The 25368-nt window shown below is 39.4% G+C and overlaps 1 long non-coding RNA gene across 1 annotated transcript; it reads right to left on the bottom strand.

The window, feature by feature from the left end:
* Window positions 1–981: 981 nt before the first annotated feature.
* On the bottom strand, window positions 982–24305 carry LOC124993183 (uncharacterized). Its single transcript, XR_007110261.1, has 4 exons — window positions 24145–24305; window positions 12457–12572; window positions 12016–12246; window positions 982–2451 (listed from the first exon to the last, which is right to left on the bottom strand). It is a non-coding gene; the product is annotated as an uncharacterized LOC124993183 (long non-coding RNA).
* Between the last annotated feature and the right edge of the window lie 1063 nt (window positions 24306–25368).

Below are 25368 nucleotides of genomic sequence, written 5' to 3'. Positions count from 1 at the left end.
CAACGGGAAAACTGCATCAAGGAGGAAGGAAAGAAGGGAAGGAGGGAAGGACCAACCCGTAGTTGAAGGAGGTCTGGAACTTGTGCTGCAGTTATTTTTTAAAAAATCAATTTTGCAATATAGTAACGTCCTTAGAATTGGTATCAACATTCTACCTCAGAAACATGATCTAAAGGGCATGATCTAAGTAAGTTTAATGCACACGTGTTCATTACGGAGTTATCTAAAGTGGTAAGAAGTTGGGGAAACCTTAATGTCCACCAGTTAGGGAATGGTTAAGTGAACTATGATATTATTGTGCCTCATAATATTCATCATCAAAAATACTTTTATAACGATTTATTATTTTATTAAATCTTATTCTATATTACAAAATCAAGTCACAAAATCTAAAGAAGGGATACATAGAGTGTAATCTCAACATTTTTAGGATGAATAGAAGACTGAAAAAATAGTTAACAAAAGCAGGGAAATAAGCTGGGCGTGGGGGCGCACACCGGTGATCCCAGCAACTTGGGAGGCTGAAGCAGAGGATCTCAGGTTCAAAGTCATCATCAGCAATACAGCAAGGCCCTCAGCAACTTAGTGAGACCCTGTCTCAAAATAAAGAATGAAAAGGTAACGTGTCCTGGAGTTTAGTAGTCAGTACCAAAAAGAAAAAAGAAAAAAAAAAGATATTTAACAAAATAAGTAGTAGTTATCTCTATGGTTCACGGAATTTGGGTGATTTTAAAAATTTTCTAGCTATATTTCACAGACTTTCTGCAATGAGATTTTTTATTGTAAATAAATATGTAATTAGAAAGAAAAGAAAGCAAAAACAGTGCTTATAATCCCAGCAACTCAGGAGGTTGAGGCTGGAGGATCACAAGTTTGAGGCCAACTCCAGTAACTTAGCAAGACCCTCAGCAAATTAGCATGACCCCATCTCAAAGTAATAGTGATAATAATAATAATAATCAATAATAATGATGATGATGATGACAATGACGAAAGGACTAGGAGGTAGCTGAGTGTCCCTGGGTTTGATCCCCAGTACCAAACAATAAGAAAGAAAAGAAAACAAAAACAGGAGGCAAATAGGAAATCATGATTTAATTGTTTACTTTTATGGGATTCAGAATTACTTTGTATTCTGCCTTCTCTGCTGACCACAAACATTGCCTTCCTCCTCCCCAAAGTCGTCTCCTTTAGATAGACATTAAATCAGTGAGAAGATCATTCTCAGAGGAAGTCCCAGGTCAGGCAACTTTTATGTCTGCCATCAGGGAAGCTGGCTGCCCTGGGCTTGGAAGCAAAGGACCCTACCTCATGAGTGTCAAACACTGATCTCAGCACGGCCCCGGCCCTCCTGTGCCTGGTATGACAAGGTATGAGGCCAAGCGGGGGCAGCCTAGACTGACAGCTGGCGCATTGGGCTTTGCCAGGCATGCTGAGTGGCTAGCCAGCTTGAAAAGGCAACAGGAAGCAGATGGCCAGCCCAGTCCTCTCTTTGGCTAGCCTTGAGAGCCATCTGGAGGAAAGGAAATTGGTCCGCCGCCTGGAGGGGAAGGTGCTGGTGATAAATAACTCTGATCCTCACATTTTGCAATGTGTAGTGTCCAGAGAGACACTGGGGAAGATCTTCAGGAAACGATGGGAAAACAGTTCCAAGCATCATTGCTTCCAGGAGCTTTGGTACTCCCTGCTCCTGCAGGGAGCAGCTTTCTGGATCAAGGAGTCCACAGGATTCCACAACCCGACTGACGCAATGGGGGGCCACGGTGGTGTGAACACTGACCAAGCAGGCACAGAGACTCTAGAAAGCCCCTTCTTCTCGCCAGACTGCAGGCTGGACAATGTGCACGTGGTACGGGATCTTCCACTCCTCTGTGCTTGGTTCTCTGCCCCACCTTAACTCTCAGGTTGCCACAGAGTTAAGAACCCATTCTGCAAGAAACCATATGCAGCCTCAGTTTAGTTACTGTCTCTTCAGATGTTTTCCTGTTGAATTTGAACTTCTGCCTCTTCCACATGGAGGTTAAAACCCCAGTTCTTCAGTGCTGGGGAGGACTTGTGCCCTGGGAGTTGAAGTGTGAACCAAGTGTTGCTTGAGTGGAGACCAGAGGGAAAAAGAGAGGAAGGGGTGAGATGAGCAGCTCTGACTGCTGCCCCTGCAGGTCAGTGCTGTGGCTTCCTGCAGCCCTGCAGCCCACCAGCGGGCCAGGTGGACCATTGGGCCCTGGTTAAGAACTCAGCAGCCTCTTACAGACCATCACAGGCAGGTGCTGCCAGCAATTCTTGCAAATATTAGAAGTGTGCCCTCTAGGCTGGTGCAGCCTCTCTCCAGGCATATGACATGGAGAATGGACCAAAGTGGATTTCACACATTAATCGTCCCTCTGGTTGTGGCAAGGCAGTGAGCAACCAGCATGGCAGGATTCAAAGACCTTGACTAGACTTAGTTCTTGACTGTTGAAACAAAAATAGGGTCAAGTTTTATTATTGACATAAACTGCCATTCCTTCAAAGATCTCAAAAAACATGCCTTGTTTATTTAAGCTTGTATGTATGTGTGTATATATTTTTGTGATGCTAGCAATCAAATCTAGGGCCTCATCCATGCCAGACAAGCACTCTGGGAGCTACATGGCCTGCTCCGTTTATTTATTTATTCAACAAAAATTTATCAAGGCTTATTCTGTGCTGGAGGCCAAGATAAAAAGTTGGATGAACCACGATCTCAATTTATCATATATACAAATTTTTTGTATCTATCTGTTAATATATCTCTATTTATTGATCAATTGATTATAAAAACCAAGAGTTTGGTGAGCATGGGGAGGTGAAACTCTTCTGTGTGGGGGAGTTAGGGGAAATTTGAAGGCTTTTGAACTGGTTCTTAGAGGTATGACTTAAAGACTTTTTTGTTTTTTCTATCTGAAACCCTATATTGAAGGGAGATTGGCAACATATTCAGGTACAAATCTACATTTTGCAGCTTCACAAGTATGATCATGTGACCAAGTTCTGGCTAAGAGATGTGATTTGAAACTTCCAAGAAGTCACCTTAAAAAACAAATTCCTCTTCCTCCTTCTCTCCTCCTTCTCCTCTCCTTCCCCTTCTTCTTCTTGTCAGCCTGGAACTTAAATATAATGCTGAACTTCTATAACCCACCTTGGATTATAAGTACATTTAAGAAAGTAAGCAATGTGGAGACACATGTGGTGGCACGTGCCTGAGATCCCAGTGACTCTGGAGGTTGAGGCAGAGGATTGGAAATTCAAGGCCAGCCTCAGCAACTTAGTGAAGCCCTGTCTCAAAATAAAGTAGTAGAATAAAATAAAATAAATGGACTGAAAGTGTAGATAAAAAAGACAGATAGGAGCCTGGGTCTCTGATTATTGAGGGACTGTCACATTATTCTTGGACTACCCAATACTTGAATCTTCTATGTAAAAGAAGTTTAAGATTGTTTCTTAGGTGAGATGCTAATAAATTTTTTCCTTTGCACATATCCAAATATAATCCTAATGACACAGAGAATTAAAGTGCATGGAGTTGGACAGTGAGTATGTTAAAAAGTAAAGGCAGGTATTCTGGAAACAGTGATTAGGATTTGGGATATATGCTAAGGATTTGGATGTCTTTACAAACTAAAAGGATATGATCATCGTTTTTTGGAAACAGCATGGAGAAAGGGTGGGGACAATTCACAGTAGCCAAATTATGAAACCAGCCTAGATGCCTATCAATGCTTGAATGGAAAAAGAAATAATGAAAATGAGATTTAGCCAGGTGTGGTGATGCATGCCTATAACACCAGCAACTTGGAAGACTGAGGTAGGAGAATCACAAGTTCAAGGCTAGTCTCAGGAATTTAGTAAGACCCTGTCTTAAAACTTTTAAAAATAAAAAATGTCAGGAGATGTAGCTCAGTGGTAAAGTGCCCCTGGTTCAATCCCCAGTACTGCAAAAAAAGAAAGAAGGAAAGATCGAAACAAAAAAAAACGTGGCATATATACATACAAACATGAATATTCGTCTATAAAGAAGAATGGTATTATGTCATTTGCAGGAAAATGGATGGAACCACAGAAAATGATGTTAAGTGAAATAAATCAGACTTAAAAAGACAAGTAGAGCATGTTTTCACTCAGGTGGAAACTAGGGGAAGAAAAAATGACATGAAAGTAACAACAGGACCAGTGGAGAAGAAGGGGCGTGGGGAGGGGAGTGTAAGGAAGGTTAAGGAGGTGGGGGTGGGTATGACTGAAGTATTTCATTTGCATACACAATTATGCCCCTATGAAACCCTAACTCTGTATAATTAAAATCACTAGTTCAAAAATTGTATGTTTCCTTTTGGTTTTACGATACAGTCAACAGATTCATTCAATTCAAAGGGGGAAAGAGGTTAACAGATAAATTAAGTCCATTTTGCAGAGACTGAAGTTCCTAAGAAAGAACGTGAGTCAGCTCAGCTAATAGAGCTGAGTGAAAAATACATTATAAAAATAAATGTCAGAGAGATTAGTTAATAAACTTTCCTCATACTTGTTTTTCTAGTTATTAGAAAGAATCTGAAATAACAATCTATCAAAGTTCTCTTGTTATAAAATCCCAAATTTTATATATTTTTCTTTTGCTCAAATTTTGGAAGTCAGAATCTCCCTTTTATCTGAGGTATGCCCCCAAATGAAAGCCTTAAGCATGCTCAATCAGTACTTCTTTCCTTAATTAGCAGTTTTTTAACTTGAGATTTCAAATTCAATTGCTCTGCAAGGGTTTTCTGATCTTGTTACCTGTAAGAAATGAGTGGTGAAAGCGAGGTGTGGGAATTCATTGCTTTAACATTAGGGTCATGATAAACTCCTCTCATCAAAGACGAACTCTCCTCACTGCCTCATTTATTTAATAAATCCTTATAGAATGTCAGACACTTGTCCATATTCTGAAAAAAGGTGCAAAACATAAAAGGATTAAAACTCTTAATTTCCTAGAGTTCATATTCTAGGGGAGAGGAGGAGAGATGGATAATGCAAAGTATGAATAAGTAGATTACATATTCTGGTTGGAAAATGATAAATACCAAGCAAAAGGGGATTATACATATTATAAAGGAAGATCAAATGTTCCGTAAAGTGTTCTGGCAAGCCTCACCAAATGATGAGGAAAGACCTGAGAGAAGCCACCGGAGTACGTGAGGCCTGTATTTGGGAGAAGAACAATTTAAGCAAGAGGGGACAGAAAGGGCATGGCCCAGAGCCAGGGGAATTCCCTAGCCTGTTAAAGAAGCAGGGAGCCGGGCACCAGGATAGGCAGAGAGAAGGGGCCGGGGAGTAGGAGTTAAAGACAAAGGGATTAAAATGGAAAGTGAAGCCTGAGGTGTCTTCCTCAGAACAGAAGTGACACTAATAACACATCTTGTTTAACTATCTGCCAGTTTACAAAAGCAGAGGATGAGGTATGCATTTAAGGTCCTGACGAGAGGCTCAAACTCGGGGAGTGAAAATTTCCTCTGTGCTGAAGGAAAATTCCTTGTTTACCAAACTTCTAAAAAAAATCTCTGTTCTGGTTTTAAATGTATCCGTGAGAACAGGGCAAAACAGAATGGACTTAAAGGAAGGCCAGGGAGGTTCTCGGAACGGAACTGGCCCGCTAGTGAGAGCCTTTCTGACCAGAGCAGGCTCCGAGTCCCGGAGCCGCTGCAGCGCAGTGTACTCCTGCAAAGAACCAGCGGAGAGCCTCGATCTGCAAGCAGCCTCAGGGATCAGGGCAGGGCAGCCGGAGACCTCTTCAGGCGGCTCTGCCCACTCCGGCTGCGGGCTCTCTTCACGGGGCGATCCAAGATGGCGGCCTAGAGGGAGACTGCACCCCAAGTCACTCCAGAACCCAGGAGTTAAGAAGGGGAGGCATTGAGAGACTCGGACTGAAGTGGAGCCACGGGTGAGTCTGCCCACTGGGTAAAGCTCGGCCCGGGTGGCAGGCCCAGATAGAGGTGGCTTATCGGAGCCGGGCAGGGCAGCTAGAGTCATCCACAGGCAGTCCTGCGCACTCCGGCGGTGGGCCCCGCCCACACAGCCAGCTTCTCCAGTTCTCGGAACGGAACTGGCCCGCTAGTGAGAGCCTTTCTGACCAGAGCAGGCTCCGAGTCCTGGAGCCGCTGCAGCGCAGTGTACTCCTGCAAACAACCAGCGGAGAGCCTCGATCTGCAAGCAGCCTCAGGGATCAGGGCAGGGCAGCCAGAGACCTCTTCAGGCGCCTCTGCCCACTCCGGCTGCGGGCTCTCTTCACGGGGAGATCCAAGATGGCGGCCTAGAGGGAGACTGCACCCCCGGTCGCTCCAGAACCCAGGAGCTAAGAGGGGGAGGCATAGAGAGACTCGGACTGAAATAGAGCCACGGGTGAGTCTGCCCACTGGGTAAAGCTCAGCCCGGGTGGCAGGCCCAGATAGAGGTGGCTTAGCGGAGCCGGCAGGGCAGCTAGAGTCTTCCCAAGGTAGTCTTCCACACTCCGGCAGTGGGCTCTTCTCACTGCAGGCCCACAGTGAGAGCATTTCCGCACAGAGCCAGTTCCAAAACGTGGAACCAGTAGGGGGCTAGGGGCAGTATTCTTCGAATGAGCTGCTTTATCAGATTCCTCCAAGACATCAGGCTACTGAAGGCTGGGAGGTGATACACTGGAAATCTACTGGGACACTATAAGCCAATAGTGGAAAACTGCAATATCTCAGGGTCCCACTGACAACTGACCATTATGAGAAAACAAGGGAAGAAAATGTCCCAAACAAACCTAGATACTACATCAATAAAACCCAATGACAGCACAGCAGAAGAAATGTCAGAAAGGGAGTTCAGAATGTACGTAATTAAAACGATCAGGGAAGCTAATGAGGAGATGAAAGAGCAAATGCAGGCATTGAAGGAGGAGATGAAAGAGCAAATGCAGGCATTAAATGATCGCACCAATCAACAGTTAAAAGACCAAATACAGGAAGCAAGAGATCATTTCAATAAAGAGTTAGAGATATTGAAAAAAAACCAAACTGAAATCCTTGAAATGAAGGAAACAATAAACCAAGTTAAAAACTCCATAGAAAGCATAACCAATAGGATAGAACACCTGGAAGACAGAACCTCAGACATTGAAGACAAAATATTTAACCTTGAAAACAAAGTTGAACAAACAGAGAAGATGGTAAGAAATCATGAACAGAATCTCCAAGAACTATGGGATATCATGAAAAGGCCAAATTTGAGAATTATTGGGATTGAGGAAGGCTTAGAGAAACAAACCAAAGGAATGAACAATCTATTCAATGAAATAATAACAGAAAATTTCCCAAATCTGAAGAACGAAATGGAAAACCAAGTACAAGAGGCTTATAGAACTCCAAACATACAAAATTACAACAGACCCACACCAAGGCACATTATTATGAAAATACCTAACATACAAAATAAAGACAGAATTTTAAAGGCTGCGAGAGAAAAGAATCAAATTACATTCAGAGGGAAACCAATAAGAATATCAGCAGATTTTTCAATCCAGACCCTAAAAGCTAGAAGGGCCTGGAACAACATATACCAAGCCCTGAAAGAAAATGGATGCCAACCGAGAATCTTATACCCAGCAAAACTTACCTTCAGATTTGACGATGAAATAAGATCATTCCATGATAAACAAAAGCTAAAGGAATTTACAAAAAGAAAGCCAGCATTACAGAACATTCTCAGCAAAATATTCCATGAGGAGGAGATGAAAAACAACGATGCAAATCAGCAACAGGAGGCGCTAGCCTAAAGGAATAGCCAAATAAAGGAGAAACCAAATCATGTCAAAAACAAATATGAGTCAATTGACTGGGAATACAAATCATATCACAATAATAACCCTGAATGTTAATGGCCTGAATTCATCAATCAAAAGACACAGACTGGCAGATTGGATTAAAAAGAAAAATCCAACAATATGCTGCCTGCAAGAGACTCATCTCATAGAAAGAGACACCCATAGACTAAAGGTGAAAGGATGGGGAAAAACATACCATGCACACGGACACAGCAAAAAAGCTGGAGTATCCATCCTCATCTCAGATAATGTGGACTTCAAACCAAAACTAGTCAGAAGGGATAAAGAAGGACATTACATGCTGCTTAAGGGAAGCATAAATCAGCAAGACATAACAATCATAAATATCTATGCCCCGAACATTGGCGCATCCACGTACGTCAAACAAATCCTTCTCAATTCCAGAAATCAAATAGACCACAACACAATAATACTAGGCGATTTTAACACACCTCTCTCACCACTGGATAGATCGTCCAAACAAAAATTGAATAAAGAAACTATAGATCTCAACAACACAATCAGCAATTTAGACTTAACGGACATATATAGAATATACCATCCAACAAAGAACGAATACACTTTCTTCTCAGCAGCACATGGATCCTTCTCTAAAATAGACCATATTTTATGCCACAAAGCTACTGTTAGTAAATACAAGAAGATAGAGATACTACCTTGTACTCTATCAGATCTTAATGGATTGAAATTAGAAATAAATGACAGAATAAAAAACAGAAACTTCTCCAATACCTGGAGACTAAATAATACACTATTATATGATGAATGGATAACAGAAGACATCAGGAGGGAAATAAAAAAATTCTTAGAAGTAAACGAGAACAAAGACACATCATATCAAAATCTCTGGGACACTATGAAAGCAGTACTTAGAGGAAGATTTATTTCATGGGGTGCATTCAAAAAAAGAAGTAGAAATCAACAAATAAACGACTTAACACTACAGCTCAAAGCACTAGAAAAAGAAGAGCAGACCAATACCAAAAGTAGTAGAAGACAGGAAATAGTTAAAATCAGAGCCGAAATCAATGAAATCGAAACAAAAGAAACAATTGGAAAAATTAACAAAATAAATAGTTGGTTCTTTGAAAAAATAAATAAAATTGATAAACCCTTAGCCACACTAACAAAGAGAAAGAGGGAGAAAACTCAAATTACTAAAATTCGGAATGAACAAGGAAACATCACAACAGACACGAGTGAAATACAAAACATAATTAGAAGCTATTTCGAAAATCTATACTCCAACAAAACAGAAAACCTCGAAGACATCAACAAATTTCTACCTAAACTGAACGAGGAGGACATACACAACTTAAATAAACCAATTTCAAGCAATGAAATAGAAGAGGTCATCAAAAGCCTACCAACAAAGAAAAGTCCAGGACCAGATGGGTTCTCAGCCGAGTTCTACAAAACCTTTAAAGAAGAGCTCATTCCAATACTCCTCAAACTATTCCATGAAATAGAAGAGGAGGGAACCCTACCAAACTCGTTCTATGAAGCCAATGTCACCCTGATACCTAAACCAGACACAGACACATCGAGGAAAGAAAATTTCAGACCAATATCCTTAATGAACATCGATGCAAAAATTCTCAACAAAATTTTAGCAAATCACATACAAATATATATTAAAAAGATAGTGCACCACGATCAAGTGGGTTTTATCCCAGGGATGCAAGGTTGGTTCAACATTCGGAAATCAATAAATGTCATTCACCATATCAACAGACTTAAAGTTAAGAATCACATGATTATTTCAATAGATGCAGAAAAAGCATTTGATAAAATACAGCATCCCTTCATGCTCAAAACACTAGAAAAAATTGGGGTAGTGGGAACATTCCTAAACATTATAAAGGCCATCTACGCTAAGCCCATGGCTAATATCATTCTAAATGGTGAAAAACTGAAAGTGTTCCCCCTAAAAACTGGAACAAGACAGGGATGCCCTCTTTCACCGCTTCTATTCAACATCGTCCTTGAGACTCTAGCCAGAGCAATCAGACAAACCAAAGAAATTAAAGGGATACGAATAGGAAAAGAAGAACTCAAACTATCCCTGTTCGCTGATGACATGATTATATATTTAGAGGAACCTGGAAATTCCACCAGAAAACTTTTAGAACTCATAAGTGAATTCAGTAAAGTAGCAGGTTACAAGATCAATGCTCATAAATCCAATGCATTTTTATACATAAGTGATGAATCTTCAGAAAGAGAAATTAGGAAAACTACCCCATTCACAATAGCATCGAAAAAAATAAAATACTTGGGAATCAATCTCACAAAAGAGGTGAAAGACCTCTACAATGAGAACTACAGAACACTAAAGAAAGAAATTCAAGAAAACCTTAGAAGATGGAAAGATCTCCCATGTTCCTGGATAGGCAGAATTAATATTGTCAAAATGGCTATACTACCTAAAGTGCTATACAGATTCAATGCAATTCCAATTAAAATCCCAATGATGTACCTTGCAGAAATAGAGCAAGCAATTATGAAATTCATCTGGAAGAATAAAAAACCTAGAATAGCTAAAGCAATCCTCAGTAGCAAGAGCGAAGCAGGGGGTATTGCAATACCAGATCTTCAACTCTACTACAAAGCAATAGTAACAAAAACGGCATGGTATTGGTACCAAAATAGACAGGTAGATCAATGGTACAGAATAGACACAAACCCAAATAAATACAATTTCCTCATACTAGACAAAGGTTCCAACAATATGCAATGGAGAAAAGATAGCCTCTTCAACAAATGGTGCTGGGAAAACTGGAAAACTATATGCAATAGAATGAAATTAAACCCCTATTTCTCACCCTACACAAAACTCAACTCAAAATGGATCAAGGACCTCGGAATCAGACCAGAGACCCTGCATCTTATAGAAGAAAAAGTAGATCCAAATCTTCAACTTGTTGGCTTAGGATCAGATTTCCTTAACAGGACTCCCATAGCACAAGAAATAAAAGCAAGAATCAACAACTGGGATAGATTCAAACTGAAAAGCTTTCTCTCAGCAAAGGAAACTATCAGAAATGTGAAGAGAGAGCCTACAGAGTGGGAGAATATCTTTGCCAACCATACCTCAGATAGAGCGCTAATTTCCAGAATCTATAAAGAACTCAAAAAACTCTACACGAAGAATACAAATAATCCAATCAACAAATGGGCTAAGGAAATGAACAGACACTTCACAGAAGACGATGTACAAGTAATCACCAGATATATGAAAAAATGATCAACATCCCTAGTAATAAGGGAAATGCAAATCAAAACCACCCTAAGATTTCATCTCACCCCAATTAGAATGGCGATTATCAAGAATACAAGCAACAACAGGTGTTGGCGAGGATGTGGGGAAAAAGGAACACTCATACATTGCTGGTGGGGTTGCAAATTAGTGCAGCCACTCTGGAAAGCAGTGTGGAGATTCCTCAGAAAGCTTGGAATGGAAACACCATTTGACCCAGCTATCCCACTCCTTGGCCTATACCCAAAGGACTTAAAATCAGCATACTACAGAGATACAGCCACATCAATGTTCATTGCTGCTCAATTCACCATAGCCAGATTGTGGAACCAACCTAGATGCCCTTCAGTTGATGAATGGATAAAGAAACTGTGGCATATTTATACAATGGAATATTACTCCGCAATGAAGAATGATAAAATTATGGCATTTGTAGGCAAATGGTCGAAATTGGAGAATATCATGCTAAGTGAGATAAGCCAATCTCAAAAAACTAAAGGACGAATGATCTCGCTGATAAGCGGATGAGGACATATAAAGGGGGGTGGGACGGGCTAGCATTAGGTTTAGGGTTAGGTTTAGAGTTAGGCTAAGGAGAGCGGTAAGAATGAAGGAAAGAAGGACTGTGTAGAGGGAAAAGAGGGGTGGGAGGGGTGGGAGGGGTGGGAGGGGTGGGAGGGGTTGGGGGGAGGGGAAAATAAAATAAACATCATTACCCTATGTAAACGTAAAAAAAATAAATAAAAAAAAAGAAAAATAAAAAAAAAAAAAAAATAAAGGAAGGCCAGGAACGCACTCTGAAAAGCTTCCTGAGAGAGACTCCCAGGGGGTTTCAGGTGCACTTGGAAGAAGCTCGTTAGCCTTGTCCGCAGGTGAATTATGACCTCTCACGGTCACTTACACATGGTGGAACTGCAAGCCATCTGCCCTCTGGTGTTTTAACAGGCCCAGTCTGATTCTGCTTTATTTTTCTTTCCTCCTCCTCCTCCTCCTCCTCCTCTTCCTCCTTCTTCTTTTTTAATAAACTCAGTCCATTATTCCATGCTGTCTGATTCCTATGGCAGGCTCAGTTCTGCAATCAGTTCTTAGAAGTTTTCATCAGCTGAGTCATTGCAGTCGAATAGACATAGTCCTGTCCCCAGGAAATAGACAAGATGACCCAACCTGTGTTTTTCCTTTCTACCACCAGTAATACCAGGAATGAAAGACAGTCAGCATGCCCAGTGCGTGAAACAGCAGAACCTCTAGGTATTTTTCAAATAATCAGTGCTCATGAGAAGCAGAACAGTGTGAATTAGTGACTGCCACACTAGAAGTCAGAACATAAAAGCTGCATTCCTACCTTTATTCCTGATTTACCATGAGACCGTAATTGACGTGCTGCATCTTCTTCTGCCTTGTTTTCCATAGCAGGAAAGTCTGAACTTACCTTCATTCTGCAGTTTCTGATTATTAGCACTATCAGAGATAAGCAGGAGTATAATCAAGGGTCATTTCTGTTTGTTCTGAAATATTCATTTACTTTTTTGAAACTGACTTTTAGAGAAGTCACAGCTTTTAAGTTCAGAATATAAAGTCAGCCTTTAAAAAATCGACTTAGGTGCAGGGCGCAGTGGTGCGGGCCTGTAATCCCTGCGGCTCTGGAGGCTGAGGTGGGAGGATCACAAGTTCAAAGCAGCCTTAGCAAAAGTGAGGCCCCAAGAAACTCAGTGAGACCCTGTGTCTAAATAAAATACCAAAAAGGAATGGGGATGTGGCTCAGTGGTTGAGTGCCCCTGAGTTCAATCCCCAGTACTCCCCCCCAAAAAAAATGATTTAGGAAAAAATAGAAAAATGTGTATCTCATGGCTTTTCCTTCCTTCCTTCCTTCCTTCTTTCCTTCCTTCCTTCCTTCCTTCTTCTACCTCCCTCTCTCTCACTTCTTCCTTCCTTTGTCTTTCTTTTCCTTTCCTTCCTCTCTTCCCTCCTCCTTCCTGCTTTTCTTCCTCTTCCTTATTTCACTATCAAATAACAAATCTCTCCTTGTTTTTTCTTTTCAAGCAGTCTCTCTAGATCACATCTTATCTACAGGCTGAGAAATAAATGTCAGTTTTTTTAGGAAGGGAAATTGAAAACACCTGGACTTTAAACATTTGCATTTATAACATCTATCCGGAGGTATGATAGCAGGTAACGAACAGGTAACTGAATTAAATTGTAGGTACCAGGGTTCAAGGTCAGAAAACCTAGGCAGACTTATTTTAGTGGCTTTCTCCTTTGAGCAATCTGCAGACAAGGAGCCAGCATGGGCAGGTGCTTTGCTGAATGCAGTGAGTGTGAGTCTTGCCTTTGGACTGAATGTCTTCTTGCATTTTACCTCAATTCCAGATTAGTTCTAAAGTGCTTTTCTTCCTCCAGATATCAAAGTTTCCTACTATCTAGGCCTCTTAAGCCAGGGGGCAGTCTTAGAAAATACACTCAGAAGTATTTAAGGGCAAAAGGTTGTGACATATATGGTGTACCCCTAAATGGTTCTAGAGGAAGAAAACCTAGACAAACAAAAAGAAAGCACACATGATAAAGCAATTGGGGACAAATACTAGTAATAAGTGAATCTGGGGAGATGATGAGTATTAGTTGTAACATTTTCTTATTTGCAAGTTTTCTGTGAGTTTGAAATTATCTTTCTATAAAAAGGTACTAGGTGTGAGTATATGTATATTATACTATATAGAACATGTTACTATATATATATACTATATATAGTGGTACATAAAATGCATTACTATATAGACTCACATATATGAGTGTGTGTGTGTGTGTGTGTGAGTGTATTACCATATTTCATGCACAGAGAAAGCTCTGGAAGGAAAGGCAATAAGGTATTACAAGGGAGATCGCGTGGTGGAGGAAATGTAAAGTTTCAGTTTTTGCTTGCTTACACTAGTTTATATATCACATACATAGTACTTCTGTAATAATAATTTTTTTAAAGAACAAAAACTGAAGCAGTAGAGCACTTTTCTTGCTGTACTGCCTTCGATGCGGCACTGCAGTCTGTGCTCAGTTGGGCTCCCCATGTGAGGTCTTCTTTGCTCCATGCTTGCACTAAGAGTTCGAGGCTCCAAGCCTACAGAATAGGAGAAAATGTTTGCCACCTCAGATAGAGCATTAATCTCAAGATATATAATGAACTCAAAAACTTAACACCAGAAAAAGAAATAACCCAATCAATACATGGGCAAAGCAGCTGAACGGACACTTCACATAAGAAATACAAATGGTCAAAAAATATATGAGCCCACCATTTGACCCAGCTATCCCACTCCTTGGCCTATACCCAAAGGACTTAAAATCAGCATACTACAGTGATGCAGCCACATCGTTTGTTTTTTTTTTTTTTTTGGTTTTTTTTTTTTTTTTTTTTTTTTTTTTTTTTTGCGGTGCTGGGGATTGAACCCAGGGTTTGTGCTTGCGAGGCAGGCACTCTACCAACTGAGTTATATCCCCAACACTAGCAACATCAATTTTATAGTAGCTCAATTCACAATAGCTAGAATGTGGAACCAACCTAGATGCCCTTCGAAAGATGAACAGATAAAGAAAATGTGGTATACATACACAATGGAATATTACTCAGCTATAAAGAAGAATGAAATTATGACATTTGCTGGTAAATGGATGCAACTGGAGACTATCGTGCTAAGTGAAATAAGCCAATCCCAAAAAAGCAAAGGTCAAATGTTCACTCTGATACGTGAATACTAACCCACAAAAAGGGAGGGTGGGGAGGGGAAGAATAGAAGAAGTTCCTGGATTAGACAAAAGGGAATGAAGGGAAGGGAGAGGAGATGGGGATAGGAAAAACAGACTGAATCAGACATAACTTTCCATGGCTCATATATGAATGCACAACCAGTGAAACTCCACATCATGTATAACCGCAAGAATGAGATCCTAATTAGAACAAGTTATGCTCCATGTATGTTTAATATGTTAAAATACATTCTACTGTCATGTATATCTAAAAAGAACAAATAAAAAAAGTGTTTGAGGGGCTGGGGAGATAGCTCAGTCGGTAGAGCGCTTGCCTTGCAAGCACAGGCCCTGGGTTCGATCCCCAGCACCAAAAAAAAAAAAAAAAAAAAAAAGTGTTTGAGGCTCTTAGAGTGTTTTCTGCACCCCTGCTGCCTTGAACAAGATGGCAAAACTCTGCCTTGAGCACTGAATTATTAAGGGATATCAAAATTTTGGCCCTAAGTCCTTCAGGACGACCACCTGCTCCTTGTGAATTGTAAATTGCCTTGACCCTTTTAGCAGCACTTTGATCATCCTATTTAAAAGGGCTTTGGGGATGTGCCTCCACATATCTTGATGCTTAACCCTAATTAATAATAGAAACTGGAATGTAAGCTAGGTCAACCATTTACCATGATGTTTATATAGATCGGAAACATGAATACAAGTATATTGTTAATCAAAGCCACCCACTTCATATGCCCCTAAAATTAGTCCATAATGGTGCATTTTAGGGTTAGAAAACACTAAGATATGTGTAGTTCTTGAAGTCGCAATCCAACAGAAAATAGCTGGTGAATACACTGGCTATGTTTCCCTGCTTTTGGCAGAAGAGTTCCTGACCTTGATTTTGACATTCATATAAATAATAAGGCATAGCAGGGTTTGTGGGCCAAGTTAGGTTTCCCTGGCTATCTGCTCACAAGCTTTCAACCAACAATCCCTGAAAACTGGAGTAGTCACATGACTACAAGCTGGATATCCCGTGACCTTTCTTCTTGACAGGGTAATATGTCAAGTTGTTAATGGCTTCACAATGAGACAATATTCTTTAGTATCTCCTCTGTTTATCATGAACCTCAAAGAAAGTTTTTAATTAATGTCACTTGGGTTAGCATGATTTTTTTTCAGGAACAGTGTCCAGTTCATGCTGTGCCTTTGCTAGCCCATCGTAATTCATGGCTTGCTGACATTAGTACTCAGCAAGGGACATCATCAACTCTGCCCTTCCAAACTTGAAGTCTTCACTCAGGCTTTCCCAGTATACTGCCAAAAATGATTATGCCATCTAAATAGATAAATGGCTGTAGGTAATTTATATTCCCCAATTACTTTCTCCATTAAACACTGAAAACTGGCAGAAGCCCTGGAAATACCTTTGGGCTGTTTGTCAAATGGATACTTCACCAACTTCTCACACACAGAGCAGTATTCTATTTCTTTCTTGATCCTCTTCAGCCATAGTTACTTAATCATTTTCACTCCTAAAGTGACCTCCAATGTCTTCCTGGAGGACAGTTCAAGGTGTCTTGAACCCGAAGGACAGGTCCTACTCTATTTTAGGGTACATACTCAGAAAAAAATAGTCCATGACATTACAGTCTGTCAGATTTCTTTCATACCACCATGATGGGTCATTCCTACAGTTTTGGGATTTGGGTATAATGCCATTAGTGAATGACTCCTTCATATCTTATAAGTACTTGATTTCAGACTTCATAACTTTCCTAGAATGCTTCTGGAAAGTATGTAGGTCATTTTTATTGTATTCTCTGTTTTCACCTGAACATAATGTATTTCTCATTCATGGAACGAGAAACAGTTCTCCTGATTTGAGAGATTTTTTTTCTGGTTTCTTCTTCTCATTTAGTACTGAGAAAATTTCAAAATCCAAATATTTTGGCTTTGTCTTGGTAGATTCCATAGATGCAACTCTAGTTGGAAAAGCAAACCACATCATATACCTGTTTTTCTCAAATATGTTCTCTAGTTCCCTCTCTCTCTCTCTCTGCACCAAATAAAAATTAGTAGAAGAACACATCTAAATATGCAAAGTCTGCCTACTATGACACTGATGGACTTGCCTTTATAGAAAATTAGAATTCATTCTTATAAGTAATGACATGCTCCACAGGTCTTCCAGATGGGTGCATATAAATACAAAACTACTTCCTAGATGATCCCAGAGCCACCGAAATAAATTCTACTCTAAAGTTTAAAAAAATAATAATAATAATTCTCCAAATTTAAGCCACAAAGACTCAAAGCTGTCTACCCCTATGTTGTGAGATGGCATCAAAATTCCCCATTAGAGCTGGATCCAGAATTTTAGGGGTTTCAACCTTATGCAATTTCAGAACTCTAAAAGAGAAAGAATACAAAACTACATATGTAAAATCAGATGTAAAGGAAATTACTTATTTAGAATGAGAAAAAAAAAAATCACAAAGACAAAATTCCCAAAGCTGACTCAGGTACAATAAAGTCGGCCACAAAGTCTTTGCTACTTGTCTCTTTGAGAGATGGAGTCTAGTTCCACTCTCCTTGGATATGAACTGGCTTTAGTGACTTGAAAACCAATTCACTGGCAGAAGAGAACTTGTGTTATGGTTTGGATGTGAGGTGTCCCTCAAAAGTTCACGTGTGAGACAATGCAGGAGGGTTCAGAGGAGAAATGATTAGGTTGTGAGAGTCTTAACCCAATCAGTGAATTAACTCCTGATGGTATTAACCGAAGTGGGAGAGTGGTAATTGAAGTGGTAGGGTACGGCTGGAGGAGACTGGAATTTGGGTGTGACTTTAGGGTGCATATTTTGTATACGGAGAGTGGAGACATGTTCTCCCTCTGCTTCCTGATGATGTGAGCTGCTTCCCTCTGCCATGTTCTTCCACCATGATGTTCAGCCTCACCTCAAGCCCCTGTGGATTAAGACCTCTGAAACTGTAAGTCTTCAAATAAGCCTTTTCACCTCTATGATTATGCTGGTCAGATCAGTTAGTCACAGCAGTGAAATAGCTGACTAAGGCAACCTGTAAGTCTAGGTCACAAGAAGCCTCGTTGCTCTACTCAGGACTCTTGGAACAATGACTCCTGGAACTAATCCACCATGCTGGGACAAAGCATAGTGTCCCAGGAGGCCACATGGGCAGGACTTGAGGCACAGGACTTGAATTGCTCCAAATGAGCTGCCAGCCAACAGTCAGAACCAACTTGCCAACCTCGTGATGCCTTCCCTTACTATGGATAGTCTATTGAGCCAGAGTGATTAGAATGAGACTCTGCAGCCAGACTGCCTGAACTGGATCCTCTGTCCCCACTTAGTAGCTGTGTGACTTTGGGAAAGTTACCTCAGTTTCCTGTCTATTAAATGGAGACATAGGCTGAGAAAAGGAGAGGAGAGGAGTGGGTGGGAGAGGCTGGTTAAAGTTATCTTTAAATGGGAGGAATAAGTCCTGCTGTTCTGGCACACAGTAGGGTGACTATATTAATAATATTGTATGTATATTTCAAAAAAGCTAGAAGAGAGGGTTTTGAATGTTCCCACCACAAAAAATCTTGAAGTGGTGAATATTATTTATCCCCATCTGATCTTTACACAATGCACGTAGATTGAAATATCACGTTACCCCATAAGAATGCACAACAATGTGCCAATTAAAAATAAAACAGCAATTAATAAAATAAAATTGCAGGGCACAGTGGCACGGACCTGTCATCTCAGTGACTTTGGAGCCAGACTGCCTGAACTAGATTCTCTGTTCCCACTTAGTAGATCTCAAGTTCAAGGTCAGTATCAGCAATTTAGTGAGAGCCTGTCTTAAAATAAAAAGAACTGGGGATATGGCTCAATGGTAAAGTACCCTTGTGTGCAATCCCTAGTACCAAAATAATAATAATAAAATATATAAAGAGAATCCTTTCTGTCTCAGATGTTTTGAGGATTAAAACTTAGGATCAGATCACGTGTTAGTCTTATTTTAGTAAAGCACTCAGAACAATGCCTGTCACACAGCAAGGGTTTAGCATGTGTGAGCTATTATTATTAACTATCTAGGATTTCACAACCTCTTTGATGCCAGCTCTCAGAGGGTGCTGAGCAGTCTCCTAATTCTAGCCTACCCTCCTCCACGTGGTTCTCTGAGGTCTTCTCTCCTCTTACCTTCAGACCTCCTCTCAGACTTCCTTCCTTTCCTAGAATCCCCAGGAAAAAGGAGCAACTCAGGCTCATCATCTGCTTTCCAAATGCTTCTTTCTGGGATAATTCTATATCCTTCTTTAGATCTTCCCCTTTGACATTTTATCTTACACAGTATTTTATTCAGGTTATAATTTTTTTGTTTCTGAAGGTCACATGAATGTTTCAATCAAGGAAAAGCTTTCATAACAGGATATTGGCTAGGGGGAGCACAAAAGTGAACGTTTTAAGATGCTTTCTCCCTATACTTTATGGTCATCAGCAATTCCCTCATCTACTTGACTTCCCTGTGCTGAAACTCTTTTTTTTTTTTCCCCTCTCAAGAATGTTGCTTCTTAAGTTGTGTCTTCTTCTGCACCAACCCATCTTTCCTCCCCATTGAGTCACTTCCCTTATGCAAAAAATGTCCCATTATTATCCATTCAAAAGGTCAAAACCAAGTAAAACACGCCAAGACCCAATAGTCTTCTTTAATTATTTCCCCAATTCTTTTATTCTTTACAACCAAATAGTTTACAAAAAATTTTACATATAGAATTTCTATTTCTTCATCTGTCATTAACTTCCAATCAACCTCAATCCCTGAATAACCTGAAACTTCTGTATGCTCTTATCCACAGTGACATCCAGACCTTGGATGTCATCTTACTTGGCCCACCATCTCATTCTTGAATGACCTTCTCCTCCTAGCTTTGTGACACCACCTTTCCTTATTCTGGCCACCACTTTCCACTCTCTCTTGTCAGCTTCCCATACAAATGTTGGAAATTCACCTGACTCTTTATCCATCTTCTTTGGGTGATCTCGTCTACTTTTTTTTTTGTTTGTTTGTTTTTTTTTTTTTAGTTTTTAAAATTTTTAAAAAATTTTTCTCATCTACTTATGTAGCTTTTAACACCATCTCCATTTGCTCATATCTCCCAAATTTTTATACCTATCGTACCCTCTGAGCCCTCAGGGTTGTACATCCACCCTCCTACCTGACAGTTCTTGAAAGTTTTACATGCTTCTCAAATACAGGATGTGAAAACAAAACTCTTGATTATTCCTAGGGCATGATAAATGAACGAGAAGATCATATTTATACATAAAGCACCAATAAAATAAGGGAAACCCTTCCCTTCCCAGCTTTTTAAGGAAATAATTTAATATTTAATATTTTGTAGTAAGACCATATAAGTAGTTATCAAGTTTAGGTCTTGGTTAGATATTTTTACATTGTTATAACTTAGTGGGGTTGTGTGTGTGCATATGTGTGTGTGTGTGTGTGTGTGTGTGCGTGTGCGCACACACCTGTCACATTTAGGGGAAGGAGACAATATCATTATTTTCCTGCGTAAGACTTCTCAAGAAGTCAATCAACCTTGATCCTTGTCCAGTTTTCTGCATGTCAGTAAAAGCATTGGTCCCGTCATGCATTCGATTTCAAAGCCAGATACCTGGTTGTCATCCTTGCTAACTTCCCAGTTTCCCACGTTGACATGCTAGCAAGTCTTAGTGTGTTGTTCCCCGAGGTACTTTAGTCTGGGCTGCTCGCACCCAGCTAGACCACTGCAAAGAGACTCTCACACTTATTCCACTTACTCCCTTCTGGTGCATTCTCCTCTCAACAGGAGGTGTTCATCTAAAAATTCATGATGTCATACCACCACAAGAATGGGATCCTAGTCAGAATGCTATATGCAACATATGTATAATATGTCATGGATTCCTAAAAAGAACAAATAGTAAAAAAAAAAAAAAAAAAAAGAAAAAGAAAAATGCATAATCTCACTTCCATTGCTCAATACTCCTTGATAGTTTCTCATTGCCCTTCAAATAGAATTTCAGATAACTGCCATGGCCATGTGCCCTGCCGGCCCTGGTCACTGTGCTTTTTCCCCAGTTACAGCAATTCGTATTCAGTTCTGTCATGCTCCTTCTTATCATTTAATCTTGCCATTCTTCTATGATATCACCTTATAGAAACCTTCTGATTAGAACCCACCCTCTTGTCTTCTATCAATTCACCCTGTTTGTTATCATAGTTTGGCAGTTTTTGTTCTTTGTTTTTGTAACAGGAATTGAACCAGGGACACTTAATCACAGAGCCATATCCCCAGTTCTTTTTATTTTTTATTTTGAGACAGGGTCTCACTAAGTTACTTAGGGCCTCACTAAGTAGCTGAGGCTGGCTTTGAACTTGCAATCCTCTTGCTTCAGCCTCCTGAGCCACTGGGATTATAGGGGTATGCCACCACCTGGCTTGCTTCCTTTTCAAATGTTTCTTCCACTAGACTTTGCTGTTTTCCTATGCTTGATGCATAGTGGGATGCAAATATTAATAATGAATTAATGGATTCTATCCAAAGTTAAATCAGTGCTCAGTCCCATGACAATAGATTCAATGCATATTCCACTCCCTCTCCTACTGAAAGAAACAACTCAAAATTTTGGGGCACTAGACTGCCTTTTTTTTTTTTTTTTTAGTTGTCAATAGATCTTCTATTTAATTATTTATATGTGGTGCTGAGGATCAAACCCAGGGTCTCACATATGCCAGGCAAGTGCTCTATCACTGAGCCACAACTCCAGCCCCACTAGACTGCTTTTGATCACAGGGTCCAATCAAGAATCATGGTTATAGCTTGTTTTTAGTGAATGGTAATGGGAACGATGAATGAATAAATGAGCAAGACACCCTGGTTTTCTCATGAGTCTCATGAGAAAAATATTTAAACAATAGGTGGTTTAGTCACAAGTTGACTCTACCACTAAAAGCTTCCTAGCAAGTTAGTTCTGAATAGAGATTTTCCAGAATTCATTAGAGTGATGTCACCTTCCTGTCTCCAAGCTGATTGAAAAACTGAGTGACATTCTTTTGCTTTTTTCTATATGAAAATAAGGTGCAATTAGATTCACCATTACTTGGTAAATACTGATAAGATTGAGACGTTCTTAAAGATTACAGTACAAATGTTTAGGAAAGTGTCTACTACAGGCTAAGTCTCTAATAAATGGTAGTAAATATAGGAAATGTGTCTCTATATATGAGTATAATCAAATATCACGTTATTAAAACACAGGAGATGTTTCCAAATGAACATAGGGAATTTTTAAACTTTCTATACTAATTCTGTCTGCAGAAGAAACATCACAGAAAATTCTGAAAAACTACTTAGAAGTAGAGATTTGACCTCCCTAACTGTGCATGCTTTCTTCTTCCCCACTCTGAATACGGTATGTTAAAGAAGATGGGCAAGTTAATAAAATTCAATAAGATATTTAACAGTTTCTGATGCATCCCAACTGAGAGTTTCTCAGAATTACTATTTTAACATCCATGGGATTTTTTATTAGGCTTTAGTAAATCTATTTGATATATTAAAATTAAATCACACACTAAATTGCAGCATTGCACACTTAATTTCAGTCCCTCTATACATGGTGGGTATTTACTCCAAATGACCTATCACATTGAATAAAGATCATTTTCTAAGACTTTTTTTTTAAAGCCTCTCACTAGTGTCTGCTGAATTAGTGGTCAAATACTAAGTCATAAAAATCATCCATGAGAAGCTGGGAACACACACCCCAAGATGGAATAAGCTTGGTAATCATCTTGACAGGGGCGAAATTGAAGTAAGAGACCTTGCTTAATCCACTGAACCAAACGTAAAGAAGTGTGATAAAGACGCTGCCCTTCAGTTCTGTACTCAACCAGACACTCCTGTCTGGGGTGCAGGAAGTAGAGTCACCAGAAGCAGTCTCACCCCATATGGTGGTGGTCTGAGCTTTGAACCAGTTTTTGAACCAGCTGGCACCCAGTCCTTACTTGGGCACAGGTACAAATCTAAGATCTCCTCTTAGACACAGATGCATTGGCACAAAATCTATCCTTAGGCCCAGGAACTGGGACTTTTGGCTACATTTGCATAATATTTCATTCCAGAAAAGTGACTAAACAGGAGGGGGGCGCATATTTTTTGATAAAAATGCAGCAGGCAGAGGAGGAAGAATTCAGACATTTTAGCGACAGACCTACAGTTTCATGTAGCAGATTTCTGGAAGAATATATGCCACACTGTTCATAGTAGTTATCTTAAGAGAAAGGATTAGTGGAGTTCTTTCTTTTAATTGTGCATGTCTATAATTTAAATTTTTAAAAGCGTATATTATTTATATGATCAGAGAAAAATAAAAACATTTGGAAAGCAAAAGAAATGCTATACTTGTAATTTATCTGGTAGCACTCAATTCCCGGATCTTTACTTTTAGATCCCTGAAAAGGAAATTGGGAGTTTCTCCCCTTTGATTTCCACTTGGGAGGAATAGGCTGTCATTCCTTTCACAAATGGTAAATGATTCCTTGTCTTCTTTATGAATAAATGCCTGACAAAGTCGATTTGTCTGGTGTTCAAAGGGAGACTGAATCACATGTATAAGATAAAGACTTTTAGTTCATATTCAATAAAACAGAATATTCTTTAAATCAACAGTGCTGGGTAAAATGATTTCATTAACAGAAACATTTGACCAAGATTGTGGATGGTGCTTTTCACCTGCCGTAGCAATTAAAATGCCCTTAAGAAAATATCATTGAGATAAATTATGGTTCTTTATTCAGAGCTCATCAGAAAAGACCTAATTTATTGCATTGACTATAACTTGTTAAAAACTCTGTTTGAAAGCTAATACCATGATAAATTTTAATCATGTGGATAGAACTAGCTTCAAAGCTATATTAATTATACATTTAAGCTCTACATACAAACTCATACATTACAGTACACCCAGAACATGTAAAATACAGTGTGAACCAAATTAAAATATGCCAATTTCCTCAGCAGTTATTTGCTTTTGATATACTGCAGTTATTTCAGTCCAGTCTTTACAAACATTAAATTATTGCTGTACTTTCTTAACTGGTTTGCTTCTGTAGAGAGAGCTCCATGTTCTGGTTAGATTTCTGGCAAGATTTTTACTTCTGCAGAATACAAAGTAGATATTCAGAATGCCTTTCTCCATCCAAGATAAGCACTTTAGTAAAAGAAGTGAAAGTTGCTAGCAAGTATTACCTTCTTGCCCCAAGGACTTCCAGCTGTGTCCACCCCACACGCCACAATTCCTAGTCACGCATTCCTCTGATTACTTTCAGGATTTTCATCCCTAGCATAAGGAACACAGAGTCACCAGAGTCCTGGTAAGTACAGGCATATTTTCCCAGCCTGAGACACAGCCTTCACCACTACACTGAACTGTTACCAATTTGCAACAAAGGAGCTTCGGGAGCTATAAATAGACATTACTTCCTTTACTGAGAAAGTCTTGGTACAAAGAAAGGAGAGCTAAACTGAGTGGTATGCTTAATGTTGTAGTGACTATTATATATAATTCACTACTTTAAAAAATTCAAGTGGGTCAGGCATGATGACACACTCCTGTAATCCCAGCTACCTGGGAGTTTGAGACAGGAGGATTGCAAGTTTAAGGCCAGCCTCAGCAATTTTCTGAGACCTGCCTTGTAGCTCAGCAGCAGCATACCCCTGGATTTAATCCCCAGTACCACAAAAATTAAAACTAAAAACTAAAAATTCATAGATTAAAAATTCAGTTTTAATACCTCTCTCTTTCATCTTGTTTCCTAGCTTCACTTCTTGGAAGTGACCATCTTTACCAGTTTATAGATATTCATTGCACACAAAAGCATTGTATTGATTGCATGGTTGGTTTCCACCCCCCCTACATGTTTACTTGCATAGCTGAGAAAAGTACCCTTTGGGCTATGTCATGTATTGCAAACAAATATTTTTCCTGTTTTATCATTTGTGGGATTGTCTTTGTTTATGGTATTCTAATGTCATGAAAATTTTATTTTAATTATATGTGGTCAAATTTATCTTTCTTTTCATTTATGATTTCTTAGTTTTGGATAAACCTTAGGAAGTTCTTCCTAACACAGACATACACATCACCTGTGTTACACATATATATGTATATATATACTTTCCCTAGAATATTTATATATTTTTTTAATTTAAATCCTTGAAGCATCTGGAATTTTGTATTAGTAATGAGGTAAATATCCAAAAATAAATTTGTATTTTCCAGATGACTATCCAATTGTCCCAATACCAATGGTTAAATAATACAAGACTGACCCACTGATTTGTCATTCAATTCTATGTACTAACATCTGATACCTAGTTGAGTCTGCATACAGACTTTATTTGTTCTTCCATTTGTCTAGCTGACAATTTGTGCAATAATTGCTACAGTTCTTTATCTTAAGATGAAGTAGT

Source organism: Sciurus carolinensis, chromosome 9 (assembly GCF_902686445.1).
Source record: "Sciurus carolinensis chromosome 9, mSciCar1.2, whole genome shotgun sequence".
In the NCBI taxonomy this organism is placed as follows: Eukaryota; Metazoa; Chordata; class Mammalia; order Rodentia; family Sciuridae; genus Sciurus; species Sciurus carolinensis.
The sequence above is the reverse complement of the archived record's forward strand: the minus strand, read 5'-3'. Positions and strand labels throughout refer to the sequence as shown.